Raw genomic sequence first — 18,880 nt, forward strand, 5'->3', positions numbered from 1 at the left:
ATATATCATGAAGTTAATAAAATAATAAAAGTGACAGGTGCTCTTCAAAAACTGTATTCTGTGCTTCTTAGGAGGTGCCCCATATGAAATGCACTCACCGGAAACCATTCACCCCACACGGAGGTGTTTCGCCTTCCCAGTATTTGCCACTGTGAAGCACGCAGAAAAAACTTGGTCCTGCTTCAGCTGGTTGCTTCCGTGTTTGCGGTGTAAGGCATAAAATAATCTCCTCTCAGCTTGCCCTTTATTGCTGGGTTACAGAAGCTCCTCTCCTGGGCTGCTAATTATCGAGTGATATGACTGTAGGTTGTGCATTGTTTCCTTATTCTACAGAATCCTTATCTGAAATCTGTAAAAACTATCTAGATGAGAAAATGTATGTTCCGATTCCCAGCCCAATTCCCTGAAACTGAAGAGGAAGATAGAAGATGACACTCTATGTAATATCTAATGGAGATGTTGCTATTTAACCACCTCAATACCAGACACTGTTACCACCTTCCTTTCAACACTGTTGCACTTTGAATGACAATTGCGCTTTACCCATATGAAAATGTTATCCTTTTTTTCACACAAATAGAGCTTTCTTTTGGTGATATTTAACCACAGCTGGGTTTTTTTATTTTTTTGCTAAAAGAGTGAAAAATGTGTAAGGATAAAACCACGTTTTTCTTCATATCTGTTATAAAATTTTGCAAATAAATCATCTTTCTTCATAAATTTAGACCAAAATGTCCACTAACTATGCTTATAATATTTATATATATATATATATATATATATATATATAGATATATATATATCTATATCTATCTATCTATCTATCTATCTATCTATCTATCTATCTATCTATCTATCTATCTATCTATCTATCTATCTATCTATCTATCTATCTATCTATCTATCTATCTATCTATATAGATATATATATATATATATATATATATATATTTATTTATATATATATATACCGTATTTATCGGCGTATAACACGCACCCCAAGTTTAGGAGCGAATTTTAAGGAAAAAAACTTTTAAGGAAAAAAAAACTTACATTTAAATGCCCATCAATGCAGCCTTATCAGTGTCCATCTGCAGCCTTGTTGTGTCATTTGCATACTTGTCCAGTGTGATTTGCAGCCTTGTTGTGTCATTTGCAGCCTTGTGTCATCTGCAGCCCAGCCTTGTAGTGTCACTAGCGTTTTTAAATATGGCGCCGCCGAGAGACACAGAGCCGGTCCCGTGTCTCTCGGCTGCTTTTCGGCTTCTCTCGTAGCCCTGTGGGCGGAGCCGAGAGCCGCCGACATTCATACATAGCCGAGTGTACTCGGCTAGGTTCAGCTAGCTCCGCTCCGCTCACAGTCACGCCCAGTCCTGTGTTATGTCCTTCATAGGGCGTGACTGTGAGCGGAGCTAGCCGAACCTGCTCACAGTCAGCGGGGGATCGGCGGGGATCGGCGTATAACACGCACCCTCAATTTTCCCCTGATTTTAGGGGGAAAAAAGTGCGTGTTATACGCCGATAAATACGGTATATATACACACATATACAGTGGGGCAAAAAAGCACTTAAAGAGGAAGTAAACTCTGATGGGTTTACTTCCTCTTTGTTTCCCTGCAAAGGTAAAGCATAATGGGCTACTATGCATTGCATAGTAGCCCATTATGTGTCACTTACCTGACACAGGAGCCTGCGATGTCAGATCCTGCAGTGCCAGACGTGCCCCCCTCTTTAAGCCAGTACATGTCCGGGCCCGTCTGAGGTTTGCTAGAGAGCATTTGGATGACCCAGAAGAGGATTAGGAGAATTTCATATGGTCAGATGAAACCAAAGTAGAACTGTTTGGTAGAAACACAACTTGCCATGTTTGGAGGAGAGAGAATGCTGAGTTGCAACCAAAGAACACCATACCTACTGTGAAGCATGGGGGTGGCAACATCATGCTTTGGGACTATTTCTCTGCAAAGGGAACAGGACGACTGATCCGTGTACATGAAAGAATGAATGGGGCCATGTATCGTGAGATTTTGAGTGCAAACCTCCTCCCATCAGCAAGGGCATTGATGTACTGAGTAAACACTTGGCATAGTGCGAAACACGTTAGCTGATTGCCTGTACATTTTTATCCACGGTTTCCTGTACATGATATGATCCTGATTTTACAATAAAGAAACTTTTTTGGATAATATCTTCCTGGTGTGCGGCTGTCCGGATTTTCTCGTCTACTCACAGCATGAATCAGCATTAGTCAGCACCTGGGGCTCCTTATCTCTGGAGAGAAACATCCACTTTATACCTGGCTTGGATCCACACTGGTGTGGGGAAAACACTTGTGGGCACCAGGCATTGCTGTTTTGAAAGTAGATGATATCCACTCCGGGTCCGGGTCCGGTTTGTTGCGTTTTGGAGAACGTAAGATGAAGGACATAGTGGCTTGGGAAGCAAGGCAGGAGGTGTCTTGTACAGTATCTGACTGCTGGTGCTATCAGACTGCTGGGAATATGACTTTACACGTGTCTAGCGCACACCCACACCCATTGGTCCAAAGTATTCCCTTTGGCCAATATTTACGGTTGAGGCGAAATTTCTCTAATGATGTAAGCTTGAAGCTGATCTTCTGTATGAATGGCTTTTAAGAAAGTCCAAGGTAGACCAAGGAATGTAGCCCTGTTTCCGGAACCAAGAAAGACTGATTCGAATACAGTCAGATTTATTACAACCTACTCAGAGCAACATCAAAGAATACGATCTATCATACAGAAACACTGGCATATTTTATTAACAGATCCTATGCTTGCTAGACATTTAAGCGTTCAAGTTCCATTACAGATCGTTTAGTACAGGGGTCTTCAAACTGTGGCCCTCCAGGTGTTCAGGAACTACAATTCCCATCATGCCTAGTCATGTCTGTGAATGTCAGAGTTTTACAATGCCTCATGGGATGTGTAGTTCTGCAACAGCTGGAGTGCCGTAGTTTGAGGATCCCTGGTTTAGTACATAGTCAATAACATAAATCTGAGACTAAACAACATGATCAACTAGGACTATTTTGTTGTGGAACTTGTGATTTTTGTCATTTGCTGATAGAGGGCTCCTCTATCCTACTTCCCAATGAGGATACCCACCCCATACGGCATCATATTTCATGCCAGACGAGGGAAGTTATATACATTATCTTTTGCCAATGTGGAGCTTTTTACGTTAGCAAGACGATAAGGCCATTTTGGAGGAGGATAAAGGACCACGTTTATTATGCTACTAATGGCCTTCTGACTACTACCATCGGCCACCATGTGGCGTTCAGACACAAATATGATCCTCAGGTTTTCAAATTTGTTGCCCTCGATCGTATCTACCAGTATCCTCGAGGGGGCAATTTTGACCAAAGGGTCCTCCAAAGGGAGACTCAATGGGTATATAACCTGAGGGCCACCACTTACCCAGGTTTGAATGATATGTTAAGCTTTAAACCCTTCCTATAACCATGACTGTGTACCAATACCCGTGCACCTTTATTAATTCACAATTTAAAATATATATATTTTTTTACTTTATTGTCACTTGTATTTACAGTGATGCTGTTATGATATAAATCCCGTAGAGGGTTAATAAGACGTCTCATGAATATGAGTAATGTATGTCATTGAAAAAATTGTTTGTTATGTGATTATAATAAAATACGGTAAATGCTATTTGGCAATGATGAACTACATACCCCCAAACAATAGAATGTAACTATTAATGTAGTTTTTTGATTGTATGACATATGAGCATTCAGTTTATTTTAATTGTCGCTATCTGTCCATGGGATTTGTCTTGACACTATGGTTTTCTGTTTTTGTTTTTGTTTTGTCTTATATGTTTTTGTGTTTCTGTTTTTTGATGTCCTTTTTGTGGTTTTTGTATGTATGTGGTTTTTTTCATCATTGTCTGTTTTTTATATTCATTCCCACATGATTTTCAGCCTTGTGCTGTCATATCAATACTTTTGTATTGCTAACACTTTCCCGCTGTGTATTATGGTTATTCCTCTCCTCCATGCCGCTGGGCCCTTTGCTGACATCATTTTCCTATAGGAATGGGTGCGACTATATGCGTGAGGTGTGTTGGGTATTACCCGCGCACTCGGCGTTGGCCTCTATTGATGATGCTGTGGCCGCGACGGAGCGTGTTCGCCATTTGGCTCCATTTTCTATTTCGCGCCGCTGTGTGACGTCACCGCCGGCACATGTTCCATTGCGTCTCGTTATTTTTAGCGCGAATCCATCAGGGACTATAAATAGACTCCATTTTTACACAAATCTTGTGGCTGGCGTAAGGCTGTCTCCCAGGGGCCATTTGATATCTGTCCTTTCCTGATGTAAGTAATTGTGGTTTGTTTTTTCTCCATCCTTCAACTCTTTATAAGCTTACTTTGATACATTTTGTAACAAAGTATGCTGTTTTGCTTTGTTATTCTCATTATAGATCAACACTTGTGGACTATATTACCTATCTAGGCACAGGATTTTTTTATGCGGTGGCCACCTAGGTAGCTCTGGCTCTGCTGTTCGAGTACCCTCCATTGTGGTTACCGGTTCTGGATTATCCCTTAGGACAGTGTCTTGACCCTGTTTGGGAACCACTTGGTTATGTTTGATCTACTTCTATTAGCAGGTACCTTTTCTTTTGGTCTTTTGGGGTACTAGTTTATATCTTAGTTTTCCCCGGGATATATTAGATAGATTTATATTTACTGTATGGTGTGATTTTGTATCGATTGTCAGATCTGGTCGTTGACATCTTTCTGTATATAGACCATAGGAAGTATCAGTGAATACCCATATTATCTGGATACCGGCATACGAGGTTCACTCTCCTGCAAGGTAGTTCTGGCAGATATATATAATTACCAACATTACTTTTTTTTGTGTCCATTTGTGTCTCTATGTTTCTCCATGGACAGATTGGTGCGTTTTATTATGTAATGTGTATGTTGTGATTATCAGAATTTTAAAATGAGTATGTTCTATTGTAGACAGTGAGATCCGTTCTCTCCTCTGTTATCCTTTGAAACCTTGATTGTGTCCTGAAGAAGCCTAACGGTGAAACGCGTTGACGCTCAAGGGCTCACTGTATACTCTGTATCATTATATATGATTTTTAACTCTTGGAAAGCTCTATTCATATATTGTATTTGTTCAATAAACATTGTTATTTCTTTATACTTCGCTATTGTTTTGTATGCCTTTTAAAGTCCGACCCAGGGATACCTAGCAAGTATCCCTTTCTTTTTTGTTTTCCACTAAATTTACGGATGTGGCTATGTGAGTGCTCTCTTTTTTACTACCTATCAGAGGTGAACTCGCTAGGCCGTAGGAAGCAAGGTAGATGGCTGCCTGGATGACTGGGCTGGGCAAGACCCCAAAGGGGAAATGTGTGAGGATTTCGGATTTGAGACCAAGGTGGGATAGAAGTGGATGATGGGTCGGCTCCGGGTTCCTGCTGGAAGAATGAGACAAAATTGAAGCGGCACAGTGCATCAGCTGCAGCATTGCACTTGCCAGGGATATGCTAACAGGAACTGTTAAATTGGTGATGTAGTGATAACTCCCTGAGGGACTGAACGCTGCAGCGTTCTGAGCGGAGTGAGACAGAGGGGCAGGTGTGAAGTCCTCGCTGCCAACCTGCGACATGGCTCCGACCAGAAGACAAAAGGGGGTGGGGTGCTCATGTTTAAGAGGAGTCATAGCCTTAGGATAGAGAGCGGAGTGGTAAAGAGAAAACTCAGAGGGGAGGAAAAAGGGAGAAGTACAGAAAAGGGAATGATAGGCATAGACAGGAGCTGACAGAGTTCTGTTGTGCAGAACCTATGTAGAGTGGAAATTTAGAAAACTCAGAAGAGTGCAAGGCGATCGAGGTGGGCCAGGAGGTGACTGGCCAGATAACCGATAGCTCGGGTGCCTGTTTGTGGTGAGCACAAACCTGAAGACCAGAACTCCAGGGCATACTGGGGCGAAAAGTAGAAGTCTGGTACGGCCTACGTAGGAATGTTACGGTCTGTAGTGGTTGACGTGTGCTCGGCCTGCTAACACTTGCACTGCCAGCAAGCCTACTGTTAAGCGTGTTGTGTTAGAAAAGCCTGTGAACTACTCCCTGACTGACGCTCTAGTCTTGTCTGCGAGGTCCTGGTTAGGATCAAAACTCGGTCGACCAGGAACACCTGCAGTAGGGGTGACATGAGTGCAACAAGATTTCTTTACTCTTTTTCTTTTTTCTTTTTTCTTTTGTGTCCCCCTTGTATGCGACTGGCCTTGGTGAAGATGCCAACATAGTGTTTTTTTTTTTAACCTGGGAAATAACGTCCAACCTGATACAGGATAGAACCTGAACTCGACTGACCTGAGGGAGGAAAGACAGATGAAAACGATGAGTGGCTCGTATGAATGCCACTGGAGATGAGTGACCGATTAAGTGCCACTGAAAAATTAAGTGGGCTGTATGAGCACCACTGAGTGTGCTTGCAGTGATTGCAAGGAGTTATGCTGAGACGTGTACTTGCAGCGATTGCAAGGAGTATATGTTGAGATGAATGTTTGCAGCGATTGCAAATGGCTGTATGCTGTTTTTGCAGTGATTGCAAGGAGTATATACTGAGATGCATGTTTTGCAGTGATTGCAAGGAGTTAATACTAAGATGCATGTTTTGCAGCGATTGGAAACGGGTAAATGGTAAGAAGCGTGTATTTGTAGCAATTGCAAGGAGTTTGTACTGAGATGCATATTTTGCAGAGATTGCAAAATGGGTATATGCTGAGAGGTGTGTTTTTTTGCAGCAAATACAAGGGGTTATGATGGGACGCGTGTCTTGCAGCGATTGCAAGAAAAGGTCACCTACTGATAGGCGAAAAGAAAAGGGATAGTAGAAATTGTATATGTAGGAATGAACTGCGAAGTAGCATACGTAACGTATCGTAGATTTGTGATAGGGACTGTTACGAATTGGTGTGTGGGATACGTACCTTTGTGCCGCCGGTGCTACTAGGTTCAAATCGGATTGTGATATGTACAAATGTAACACGAATCGGTTAGTAGAATATGACATAAGTAACGAATCGTAGGTTTATGATAGGGACCGCTACGGATTGGTGTGCGGGATACCCGTGATTCCATTGTGCGGCCGGTGCGACTAGGTTCGGAATGGACTGTGATGCATGTAGCTGCGATCCGAATTGGTCATGAGAAATGTTATGAATAACAAATTGTAGGGTATGGTAAGAACTACTACGAATCGATGTTTGGGATACGACTGAAGCGAACCATTGTGCCGCCGAGGCGACTAGGCTCGAATCGGAGTGATGCGCATGGCATGAAAGTGATATAAATCCTTGAGTAACATGACATAATAACGAATTGTTTGTAGAGTATGAGAGCGTTATGAATGGGCGCGGGATGTATCTGATGTGAACCGATGTGTCGCTGACACGACTAAGTTCGAATCAGACTGTGGTAGGTATGCAACGTATCTGATACGAATCGGTAGTAGGGTAAAAGAAATTGGTTGAAAATTATGAAGTGAATCCGATATAAATCAGTTGCAGAGTGTATGCCACCCCTTAGGCCCCTTTCACACTGGGGCATCAGCGGTAAAGCGCCACTACTTTTAGCGGCAATTTACCATCGTTTTTGCGGGGGTTTTCGGCTGCTAGCGGTGCAGTTTTAACCCCCGCTACAGGATGAAAAAGGGTTAAAACGACCCTCAAGGCACTGTTACAGCAACACTTTGCCGGCAGTGGTGCCCATTTAGTTCAATGGGCAGGAGCGGTGTATACACCGCTCCTTCACGGCTCCAGAGATGCTGCTTGCAGGAGTTTTTTTTAACGTCCTGCCAGCGCACCGCTCCAGTATGAAAGCCCTTGGGATTTCACACTGGAGGGACAGGAGAGGCACTTTACAGGCGCAATGCAGGGGCTATTTTTAACGCTGTAGCGACTGTAAAGCGCCTCAGTGTGAAAGGGGTCTTACTCTAAAACTGGCCATACACCTATAGATTATCTGCAGATTTTCTATGGTTAGATGGAAAAAGTGGGAGATTCCTCCATCCACAAAGTTTAGGGAACATGGAGAAATCTTTTGCACTTTTTATCTAACCATAGAAAATCTGCAGATAATCTATAGGTGTATGGCCAGCTTTAAACTGAACCCATACCAACCACCCAGCCCCCCAGGCTAATCAAGTGCAGAGAAGGCACCAGGTGAGTAATTACCGCCTCAATCAGCCACAGAACCCGTGCAAACAATACATGCTCATCTCCAAATGGATGAGACGGCAACCCCATAGACTGTGAATCCTAAGAGCAACGAAGCCTGTAACGAGTGAAATCGGACAACGAACGACAGTGGCTCGGAGGCTTGGATCTACAAAAGAAACGTATGTTTGTGGGTGGGATGACAACCAAGGCTGAGGGAACATGCGAATCTACTACACCTGTGCTGAATGATGTCGGGACACGGCCGACCACGACTCAGAAGCAGCTAAGAACGAAAGGGATGCAGGATAGGAAACATAACAAATCGTAGCATTGCGTATGAACGAAAAGGTTCGAACCCTACCTGCAACAGCAAACGAGAACCGCCGACGAAGACCATGAACGGAGAAGCTGCAAGACATTGTGAAAATGAACGAACAGACTCACAAACATGAGGTGAGCTGGGAAGAGTCAGCCCAGTGACGTGTAGTATCGTGCGCTGGAACCGCCAAAGGGGAAGGGGAAGTGGTCAGCTTAAATACCCTCATGGGTCCTCCCATAAATTCAGGCCACCATACTGGTCTTCTAATATATATGAAAATCAATCAATCCTGATGTGCTGATGGCCGATCTCATTTCTTGAGGCCCGAAAATGCCAGAACAGTACAAATATCCCCCAAATTAACCCTTTTTTTGGAAAATAGACAGCTCAAGGTATTTAGTAAGAGGCATGATGCGTTTTTTTGAAGTTGTAATTTTCTGTCACAATTTTTTGGAAAATGAAGAAATTAAGAAAAATAGTTTTTCCACTTTTTTTTTATTTGTAACATACTGTCACCAGTGCAGTATGCCCATTTTTTGAAGTTGTCATTTTTTGTCACAATTTTTTGTAAAATGAAGAAATAAAAAAAATAGTTTTTTTTTTTTTTTTTACATACTGTCACAAGTGCAGTACAGCATCATCATAAAACTGGTGTGGCGGTGAGCAGGGACACTGAGGCCCCTGTCACACACACGGATCGTTTGTTCCGTTTTTCATTCATCCATTGACGGATGAAAAATAGACATCAATGCATCTCTATGAAAAAAAACTGATCAATTTTTTTGGAACAGAGCAAAGCCCTATTTTTCTTCCGTTAAAAAAATGGATTGGATGAAAAAACTGATGTAAACAGGCAAACGGTCCGTTTTTGCATGGGATATTGGCTCTGGGACTCAAGGACTCTAGCTGGAAGACAAACTGATGAAAAAAACTGATGTATACTGCATCCAATTTTTCTTTGAATAAACATCACTGAACTGATGAAACAAACAACATTATGTAAAAAAACATTTTTGGACATTTTTAAAAATATTTTTCTTTTCTATTTTTTCTTTTTTTTACATACTGTGACCAGAGCAATACAGTGTTACCATAGTAACACTGTACTACTTTTGGGAGGTGATCAGGATATATAAGCTAGCATTTTTACTGATTGAAAAAGATTAATTCAATGTGTGTTGTTGTGATTAGCTGTGATTGACCACAGCTAATAACATGGTGCAGATGGGCTTTGATTCGCCCTGTCTGTACCATGTGATCACTGTGACCAATCAGAGCTAGAAACACAATTGTACACAATGAATGGCATGAATCAAAGCCATTCATTGTATACAATTGTCGTGATCTGCTGTGATTGGTCACAGCGATCACATGGTACCGGGCTGGTATACTGATCAGTCATCCTCTGTGTCTGGTGGACACAGCGGGTGACAGATTGTGCTGGAGCGTGGCCCTCTCTGGAAGGACATCATATGATATCCACCCAGAATAATAGGGCTCGCGCTAAGGCGCCATGTTACCATGGCCCGGGTGGAAAGCAGTTAAGTAAGGATTATAGATAAGTCAAGATAAGGAATGTAGATAAGTTAAATACTTCTTGGCACCTACATCTTGCTAATGTAAGATCCTAGGGTGAAACTGTGCAACTACACATTTATAGGGATATTACCAATGTTAGGGAGCAGTTTCAGAGGTAAGGTGTATATAAACCCTAACACTGAACTTCTATTATTATTTTCCTTTGCTTTGTTAAACTTACCGTTGCATTGTTTTGTTATATTTATTTAATATGTGTCATAAAAACAGCTGATCTTGGAAGAAATTGAGACCTATTCTGTGTTAGTGTGCACTCACACAGGAACTGCACCAACAAACCGAACCCAACCTCAGTTCACCCCCCTTGGTCCAGTTCATTTGTGTAGTGAGTGCCCTGAACCACACCCAGGATTGGTTAAATCACTATGACCAGGACCACTTGAGAGAGGTGGTGTCGGGCACGGTTCACTAGTGGTCTGGTAGGGTTTCCTTCTGTGTGAGTGCAAACAATGCCAGAGCACAGAACTCTCCATAGATGACTGTTTACAGAAGCAGGGATCACTGCGATCTGGTTAGCAGAAGTGATGATGTAAGTGTGCCCAGGAACAGTTCCTTATAGTCCAGTGGTAGTGCAGACCTGCTGGGGAATGGGGAAGGGGGACAACCTAACTTGGTCGCGGCATAGTTCAACTAGTCCCAAAGTGAGCAAAAAGATAAAAGTCTTTTAGTTGTTATCTTTCGCTAGATGCTACATATACAAAAAAAATATTTCATGCTCTCTGGCTTCTCCAGAGCTTTTCCCATACTCTTTTCCCATCTCTTTAGGGAGGCTCATCTTAAATTCCCCTAATAAACTGTACTCTTACTCTCTCCATCAACTCATACTTCACAGTTATTACCTTTAGTATCACTTGCGATTTTAGAACGTAAGCTCTCAAGCAGGGCCCTCCTAGTCCTCTTGTATTGAATTGTATTGTAACTGTACTGTCTCTCTTTAATCTTCTGCACTCTCTGTGGGGACGGGATGAGTTCTGAGACTTTCCCCTTGTAACAGTGGTCAAGGAGAGTTGCCAACCAATAGTGGTCCTTCTCCTTTATGGCACGTATTCTTGGGTCCTGTTGCAGGCTTTGAAGCATGAGGGAGCCCATGCACTGCAAATTTGCGGAGGCATGAGAAGCAGACTCCTCATGGTCACTGAGAATTATAGTATCTGGAACTGCCTCCTCCCAGCCACATACTACTCCCAAGGGTTCTGCGGATGGAAAACCATCTCTTACTGTTTGACGTATGTCTTTCTCTGCTTCAATGCCTCCAAAATTGCCAGAATCCTCCTTCTCCTCCTCCTCCTCTTCCTCCTCCCTCTCTTCTTGTGTGTTCCGTGGCATAGGAAAAATGGTGTCTGCATAAAGTGGGCCTTGAAAGGAAAGGAGGCCCTCTTCTTCCTCCCGCTGCTCTGCCTCGAGTGCCCTGTCCATAACGCCATGCAGAGTCTGCTCCAGCAGGAACACAACAGGGATTGTGTCACTGATGCATGCATTGTTACTGCTCACCATCCTTGTGGCCTCTTCATATGGTGACAGTACAGTGCATGCATCCTTTATGAGCAGCCATTGGCATGGGGAAAAAAAGCCGAGCTGGCCTGAGCCAGTCGTTGTGTCATACTCACATAGGTACTCGTTGACGAACCTTTGCTGCATGTGCAGCAGCTGCAGCATTGCCAAAGTTGAGTTTCACCTGGTGGGCCTGTCACAAATCAAGCGGTTCACGGGTAGGTGGAATTCCCGCTGAATTTCAAATAGTTTTGCACAGAGCAGCCCAGATCCTTTTCTTCTGGAATCCCCTGTCAGCTCTCCTGACCCCTCCTCTTCGGCAGGTGCCCAGGAAAACTGTTTTCCATTGGGCTACCCATGCATGCTTGCTCCCAAGCCCTGCTGCTGCATCCATTGACACAAACAATGGGACTCAGCCCCGCTCCCGTGTTACAGCATTTGATTGACAGCAGTGAAAGCCAATGCCTTCAGCTGCTCAATCTGCCCAATGAGGAAGGAGACAGCAGCTGGAGCCACTGCGCTGAATCAGATCGATTCCATAAGGCTTTAGAACCACTTTAATGAGCTTGTTGGATATCAATGCTGAGCAATAATATGGAGTTGGCTTTTTGTAACTGTAACAGTCTACATTTTTATGGTAAGGCTATCCACAGGATTTTGGAGTGAGTGTGTGGAAATTAGTCCCCATTCAGCCAAAAAGAATATTGTGATGTCAGGTTGATGTTGGATGAGAAGACTTAGCTCAAAATGGCATTCTAATTCATCCTGAAGGTTCAGTAGAGTTGAGGTCATGGCTCTTTGCAGGTTACTTTTGTTACTTCACATCAAACTCATCAAACCTGTTGCTGGATTAGAAGACCTGGTTCACAATCATTGTTCAGTTCATATCAATGATATTCAATAAAGTTGAGGTCAGGACTCTATGCAGGCCACTCAGTTTCCTCCACACCAAACACACCAAGCCATGTCTATATTGACCTTAGACTATACCAAGGGTCTTCAAACTATGGCCCTCCAGTTGTTCATGAACTACAATTCCCATCATGCCTAGCCATGTCTGTGAATGTCAGAGTTTTACAATGCCTCATGGGATGTGTAGTTCCGCAACAGCTGGAGGGCTGTAGTTTGAGGATCCCTGGACTATACTTTGAATGCCGCTTGAACCCGGGAGTTACATTCCCAAGATTCACAGGTAGAGGGGTGCAGAATGAAAATGCCCTTCCAGAGTGATGCATACATCAAGTGAGAAATATGCTGCAATCCCGAACAGCCACCATAGCATATCAATCAGGATGGCCTTCGGCCAGCAAGTCTCGGCCAAAGGCCATGACCCCTGATGCAGGCTGAATCTGATCTTGATTCCTATGCTATGGTGGCTGGTTGGAAGAGCTGCATCTTTTTCACTTCACTTCTGTATTACATAGTTACATAGTTAGTCAGGTTGAAAAAAGACACAAGTACATCTAGTTCAACCAAAAAAAAAAAAAAATATCATACAATCCCATATACCCAATCCTATACCAACAGTTGATCCGGAGGAAGGCAAAAAAACCCCCAAAAAAGCATGATCCAATTTACTACAGCAGGGGAAAAAATTCCTTCCTGGTCCCAGAGAGGCTTTTCCCTGGATCAACTTTACCTATAAATGTTAGTACCCAGTTATATTATGTACATTTAGGAAAGAATCCAGGCCTTTCTTAAAGTAATCTACTGAACTGGCCAGAACCACCACTGGAGGGAGTCTATTCCACATTTTCACAGCTCTTACTGTGAAGAAACCTTTCCATATTTGGAGATGAAATCTCTCTTCCTCTAGATATAAAGAATGCCCCCTTGTCCTCTGTGATGACCGTAAAGTGAATAACTCAACACCAAGTTCACTATATGGACCCCTTATATATTTATACATGATGATTATATCCCCCCTAATCTCCTCTTCCCAAGAGTGAATAAATTCAGTTCCTCTAATCTTTCCTCATAGCTGAGCTCCTCCATGCCTCTTAACAGTTTGGTTGCCCTTCTCTGCACTTTCTCCAGTTCCCCGATATCCTTTTTGAGAACTGGTGCCCAAAAGTGAACTGCATATTCCAGATGAGGTCTTGCTAATGATTTGTACAGGGGCAAAATGATATCTCTCTCTCTGGAGTCCATAACTCTCTTAATACAAGAAAGGACTTTGCTCGCTTTGGAAACTGCAGCTTGGCATTGCATGCAAATTTTGAGCTTATGATCTACCAAAACCCCCAGATCCTTCTCCACCATTGATTCCCCCAGTTGTACTCCCCCTAGTATGTATGATGCATTCATATTCCATAGTTGTCAACATTGTAAAAAAAATGTTTAGGCACACTTTTTTGGCTGTGGGCAGAGTCACATTATAATTAGGGGGCGGGGCATGTGTTTGTAGGCGTGGCATAAAAATTTAAATGCGGTGCACCAAAAAATGGACGTGGTTTATGCGCAATAGTGGGTGTGGCTTAAATGGGCGTGGCTCTAAGGGGTGTGGTTAGAGTCTGAGATGAATGAGGGATGGAGAGGGAAAGGGGGGGAGAGGGATGGAGGGACAGCAGCCCCAGATCCTACACCACATTAGAAATATGTGTATTCCAGAGTTCAACAATCATCAGATAAAGATACTCCAAACACCTGGTGTTAGCGCTTCAATCATCCCGGCACCATGGTTGTTATGGTGTCAGGATGATTGAAGCGCATTGTTTCTATTATTATATTGTAATATGGAATGAAATCATTCAACTCACCATAATGCCGAATCAGTGCAACCCCTGAGTGTGTCACCTGCCATGTCGCCTGCCACCAGATGCCATCAGGTGCCTCCAGCAGAGTCCGTCCTTACATCAGGTGCCCCCAGCAGAGTCAGTACTTACATCAGGTGCCCCAGCAGAGTCCGTCCTTGCATCAGGTGTCCCCAGCAGAGTCCATCCTTGCATCAGGTGCCCCCAGCATTAGTGCCCCTCCTCACATCAGGTGTCCCCAGCAGTGGAGCACCTTCCTACATCTGGTTTTCCCAGCAGCGGAGCCCCTTCTTACATCTGGTGTCCCCAGCAACGGAGCCCCTTCTTACATCTGGTGTCCCCAGCAACGGAGCCCCTTCTTATATCAGGTGTCCCCAGCAGCGTAGCCCCTTCTTACATCTGGTGTCCCCAGCAACAGAGCCCCTTTTTACATCAGGTGTCTCCAGCAGTGGAGCCCCTTCTTACATCAGGTGTCTCCAGCAGTGGAGCCCCTTCTTACATCAGGTGTCCCCAGCAGTGGAGCCCCTTCTTACACCTGGTGTCCCCAACAGCGGAGCCCCTTCTTACACCTGGTGTCCCCAGGAGCGGAGCCCCTTCAAACATCTGGTGTCCCCAGCAGCGGAGCCCCTCCTTATATCAGGTGTCCCAAGGCAGTGGAGTCCCTCCTTTACATCCGTGTCCCCAGTGTAGCAGAGCCCTCCTTTACATCCATGTCCCCAGTGCAGCAGAGCCATCCTTTACATCTGTGTTGTGTAGCACATCCCTCCTTTACATCCATGTACCCAGTGCAGCAGAGCCCTCCTTTACATCCATGTACCCAGTGCAGCAGAGCACTTCTTTACATCTGTGTTGTGCAGCAGAGCCCTCCTTTACATCTGTGTCCCCAGTGCAGCAGAGCCCTCCTTTACATCCATGTCCCCAGTGCAGCAGAGCCCTCCTTTACATCCATGTCCCCAGTGCAGCAGTGCCCTCCTTTACATCCGTATCCCCAGTGCAGAAGAGCCCTCCTTTACATCTGTGTTGTGCAGCAGAGCCCTCCTTTACATCTGTGTTGTGCAGCAGAGCCCTCCTTTACATCCGTGTCCCCAGTGCAGCAGAGCCCTCTTTACATCTGTGTTGTGCAGCAGAGCCCTCCTTTACATCTGTGTTGTGCAGCAGAGCCCTCCTTTACATCTGTGTTGTGCAGCAGAGCCATCCTTTACATCCGTGTCCCCAGTGCAGCAGAGCCCTCCTTTACATCTGTGTTGTGCAGCAGAGCCCTTCTTTACATCTGTGTTGTGCAGCAGAGCCCCCCTTTACATCCGTGTCCCCAGTGCAGCAGAGCTCTCCTTTACATCCATGTCCCCAGTGCAGAAGAGCCCTTCTTTACAGCTGTGTTTTGCAGCAGAGCCCTTCTTTATATCTGTGTCCCCAGTGCAGCAGAGCCCTCCTTGTCCCCAGCAGTGGCGATCATATCCTTCATGTGCAGCAGCAGCTACACAGTTCCTGGCTTCCACGTGTGTTCAGTGGAGAGAGGCAAGGGCCTACAATCGATCCGTGCAGCCAATAGGCTTCCATGTACAAGAGAGTACTTGCACTGAAGAGAGAAGACTATTGGCTGCCCCTCCTCTCTCCACTGGACACAAGGGGAAATGTACTGGCAGAGGCGACAGCAGCCATTTTTTTGTTGCCCGTCGGCCCTTTTCTCCCTAAAACATTCCCGATTTTCCTGGGACAAAAGCAAAATCCTGGGAAATTAATCGGGACGAGCTCCGATCGGGACGAGGGTCCCAAAATCGGGATTGTCCTGGGAAAGTCGGGACTGTTGGCAAGTATGCATATCCTTAGCCCCCTAGTGCATAACTTTACATTTATCAACATTAAACCTCATCTGCCACATAGTCGCTCAATTATACAGTGCATTGAGGTTGTTTGGTAATTTGGAGACATCCTGTAAGGACGTTATTCCACTGCATAGCTTAGTGTCATCTGCAAAGACAGAAATGTTACTTTTAATCCCAGACCCAATATCATTTATAAAGATATTAATCCTAGTTTAAATATTGAGCTGGCTTAGTGCACAGAGGCACAGTCATGCTAGAACAGGAAAGGGCCTTCTCCAAACAACACAAGGTAGAAAACACACAATTCTCTATGTCTTTGTATGAAGTAACATTCGCAGCAACCTGTACTGGAAACATATTAATTCAACCATTTAGTGGTTTGTCCTTTTTTTTTTGGCCAGGTAGATGCTCTATATCGGGGGTAGGCAACCTCGGCCCTCCAGCTGTTATAGGAACTTGTGGGGCTTCAAAATCATGGGCAATTATATTGAGTTTAGTCCTCCTTTGCTGCTATAAGTCTCCAGTCTTCTGGGGAGGCTTTCTACAAGATTTTGGAGTGCGCCTATGGGAATTTGTCCTTTTTCAGACAAAAAAAACCCATTTGTGAGGTCAGGTACTGATGTTGGTTCAAAAGACCTGGCTCACAATCATGTTCCAATTCATGACAAAGGCACTCTATAGGGTTGACTCTGAATGACTTTGTGCAGGTCAGGTGCAAAATCGGGTGTAACTCTGCATAGAAACCAATCAGCTTCCAGGTTTTTCTTTTTTTTTTTTTTTACTTAAACACGTTTTCTTTTATTGAAAATATATTCGATACATATACATCCATACATTTCTTACATAAAGGAAAGCAAAAAAAAAGGATAAAAACTGCAAACAGTACGGTGTATATTATCAAACAGTTTGCTATGACTTCCCCCAAATTCCAAGTATAGATAGATGCTACTTCTATATATTATATCACCATCAGCATTCAAAATATATTCCAGCCTTGTACATATCATGTCTCTCTAGTGATCGCTTCTCCCTCCAACATCGGTTTAACAAAAAAGCTATTGGTCTATGTGTTCTTTTGTAACAGCCTTTATATTTTCCAGTGTCATTCACAGGTTTCAGGTGCCTTAAGCCACTTTTGCCAGATTTTTTCATACTTAGTGGGACACCCTCTATGTGTGTAAATGAGTTTCTTATAGGGTAATACTGTATTTACTTCTGTAATCCAGTGCGCGAGTTCTGGAGGATCAGGCCTCATCCAAAGCCTAGCTATAACTTTTCTTGCAGAAAAAAGTGTTTCATGAAGAAATACCTTTTGAAATTTGTTAATCTCTGTGTTTGGGAAAATTCCCAGAAGATATATTTTGGGTTGTAATGTGACAGGGGAGCCCATTGTGTCATGTAGGAATCTCACTACCTGGGCCCAGAAAGCCTGAATCCTCGGGCATTGCCATATTAGGTGAAAGAAGGTGCCCACTACCTGATTGCACAGTGTGCATGTGGCAGGTTGGTTTTGTTTATATCTGGAGATTCTATATGGTGTGAGGTAGGATCTGTGCAATATGAAAATCTGAGTCAATCAGTCTGACAACTTAGGTGATACTATTTTGCAAGCATCTAGAGCATCACTCCATTCATCATCTTCCATACTACCTATCTCCACCTCTCTTTCCCACCTAGATTTCAGTGCATATGCTATTTTGGTCGCTGATGGTGTTGTCAGCATAAGATAGAATTGGGAGATCAATTTTTTGGGGTCTGGGTATTTCACAGATTCCATGAGAGGATTACGTGCTGAGACAGGATCATCTGATGGAAATTGCGATCGAAAGGCATGGCGGAGTTGTAGGTATCTGAAAAATAAATGGTTTGGAAGCGTAAACTCAGTTTGTAGCCTATCAAAGCTCTTCAACTTTCCGTTACTGACAATGTGGGACAGGTAGAATATCCCCCTTGAGCTCCACACCTCACTGTCTGGGATCAGAGAGAATTCAGACAGGTCCGGATTATGCCATAGAATAGTGAAATTGTGTATTTCTGGTATGCTCAGCTTATCAGAAGCTAGCTTCCAGATCTTCCTGTACTGATACAAAAGAGATCTACGGTTATCTGTCCTCGCAACCCCCTTCACTCCCCCTGTTATCATCACCATTGAATCCTGGGTCTACCTAGACCATTCTGGACATAAGAAACTGAGGAATCTCTCCTTATCTACCTTATCAACATGGAAAATTTGTGCCAATTGGGCTGCCAGATAGTACATGTTGAAATCCGGAAGGGCCGTACCAGCTAGATCAGTGGGGTTCCTCAATTTATGCCAGGACAATTTGTGCCTATTATTGCCCCATATGAATGGTTTTAAGATATCTTCTATCACCTTGAAATGTCTAAGAATTAAATATACTGGAGAATGCCAGACCGTTTATAAAATTTTGGGTAAGAGAACCATTTTTGTCAGGTTTATACGACCCATTACTCCCAAAGTAAGGCAAGCCCATATCTGGGTCTTCTGTCTGATCATTTCATATAGTGGGTCTATGTTTAATGGTATATAATCTGCTGGGTCTCTAGTCAGCCGTATCCCCAGGTATTTAATAGTATCTATCCTCTGCAAAGGTAATAAGGCTCTATTCCTAGGTGGCGGGAAACTGTCCAAGGGTAGTATCTGTG

The sequence above is a fragment of the Aquarana catesbeiana genome, linkage group LG01 (assembly GCF_042186555.1).
Source record: "Aquarana catesbeiana isolate 2022-GZ linkage group LG01, ASM4218655v1, whole genome shotgun sequence".
Taxonomy (NCBI): domain Eukaryota; kingdom Metazoa; phylum Chordata; class Amphibia; order Anura; family Ranidae; genus Aquarana; species Aquarana catesbeiana.